This window comes from Esox lucius, chromosome 7 (genome assembly GCF_011004845.1).
Source record: "Esox lucius isolate fEsoLuc1 chromosome 7, fEsoLuc1.pri, whole genome shotgun sequence".
NCBI classification, from domain to species: domain Eukaryota; kingdom Metazoa; phylum Chordata; class Actinopteri; order Esociformes; family Esocidae; genus Esox; species Esox lucius.
Genome location: NC_047575.1, coordinates 2310016 through 2311780, shown reverse-complemented (window position 1 = coordinate 2311780; position 1765 = coordinate 2310016). Strand labels below are relative to the sequence as shown.

At 48.7% G+C, this 1765-nt stretch overlaps 1 long non-coding RNA gene across 1 annotated transcript; it reads left to right on the top strand.

Moving 5' to 3' along the window:
• The first annotated feature begins 304 nt into the window (after positions 1-304).
• On the top strand, positions 305-1385 carry LOC114839490. The gene is made up of 4 exons (XR_003781941.2): positions 305-343; positions 433-551; positions 645-799; positions 1346-1385. It is a non-coding gene; the product is annotated as an uncharacterized LOC114839490 (long non-coding RNA).
• Positions 1386-1765: the final 380 nt, after the last annotated feature.

The following is a 1765-nucleotide window of genomic DNA, read 5'->3' as shown; positions in this document are numbered from 1 at the left end:
GCAGTAAATTTAGCTAGACTAGCTAAACCTGCACTTGTTACAATTCCGTTACTGAGGTGTCTTTATGTATCCACATTGTTCTTAGCTAGCCTGTGTGTGTCTTATGCTGCCGGTTTTTTAAATCTATTTTCTAAACATTGCTTTCAGGTGATGTTTTTCTGTAGTTTTGTTCCCAGGGGAGGATGACTGTATGGCAGTAGTTCCACGCCTGTGGCTCAAAGGGGGACTTTTTTACTGGCCACCACACAGCATCACCAGCAGGAAGTCCATCATCTACGACAAGTTAGCCAGAACTTGTTCACCACCTGGGAGAGTGTCCCTTATAAGCTCATCAAGCATGCAGGTACATTTGAAAATGTAATAACAATTTGAAACTTGGAATGAAAATACATTTTGCAGGATAAATGCTTACAAAACCTTAACTTTTCCTAGACACGTGAGAGACTGGACGTGTGTATCGTCAGAGGAGCGAAAATCGTTCCAGCGTGGGCCCCTACTACCCCAAGGACGCACATCTCCACCACAGCACCCTGTGGATTGCAGCCCTGGAGGTATGTGAATTACATGTTGATCTCATAATTGCTACAATGTTTACTTGGTTTCACCATATTTACCGGTTCACCAACTTTTATGTTTATTTATAGGATGGAGCAAGCACAGTACTCCAAGGCACCATGTAGAGGATTGCTACATAGGTAAGTGTGGGTTAATTCACTTTACTTTACTTTCAGAACATTTGGAGAAGTTCAAGCGGCTGAAGAGAAGGTTGAGCTGAGGGCACAGCTGGCTCTTCAATCAGGTAAAAACTATAGTTACGCTAGCATCTTGTCTTCATGAAACTGCATTTGTCTGAACATGTGCCCTTTACTAAAATGCAATACTGTACAGCTTTTCTGAAATTACATGTATATGACAGTTTTATCTATTTCACTATTATGCTATTGACATTTCATTGTGCTTTTTAGCTTCTGATAAATGTCTGACTGAAGAGAATGTCAAGCTGAGGGCACAGCTGTGTCACGTCCTGGCTGTGCCCCTAGCCATCTCTGCGCTGGGCTCAGGGCATAGCCAGGACAGGACAGGAGGTGGCATCTAGCCACCTCTAATCCTCTTTCGTCTCCCCAATTGGAGGCAGGTGTTGATCATTGCCTCCAATTGGGGACTCTATTTAAGTTCATGGTGTTGGCCAAGCCAACGTGGTTCATTTTGGTTTTGTCCTGTTTTAGACGACCCAGGGAACTGGTTGCTGCTTTTTGTTTGTTTGAATCCTTCTTTATTAAAACATGGATTATTTAAGTTACCTTTACTCTGCGCCTGTGTCCTTCTCCCACCACAACCGTGACAGAATGAACCACCTCAAAGAGACACGGCAGAAATGGACGGTAGGGGAACTACTCGGTTGGCCTGACAGCGACACGGAGGAGGAGGAGAACCCCTACCGTCCCCTGCGGCACACCGGGCCAACACAGCGTCCACCCAGGAGGAGACATCAACAGAGGTGACGAAAGCAAACCTCCATGTGTCCGCCCCAATAATTTCTTGGGGGGGTGCTGTGGGGGCAAGCGGAGGACCCTGAGGCGTGGCCCCCATCCCTGGAGGAGTGGAAGGACGCGACCTTGCCACCTATGCTCACGTGCGGGGTGGTCCAGGTGCCCCAGTCCTGCCCGGTGCCAGCTCCTAGGTGCCTGGGAGCTGCAGCCAGCGCCACCAGCTCCTCCCGCCGCCCAGTGGCCGCAGCCGCCAGCTCCTCCCGCCGCCCAGTGGC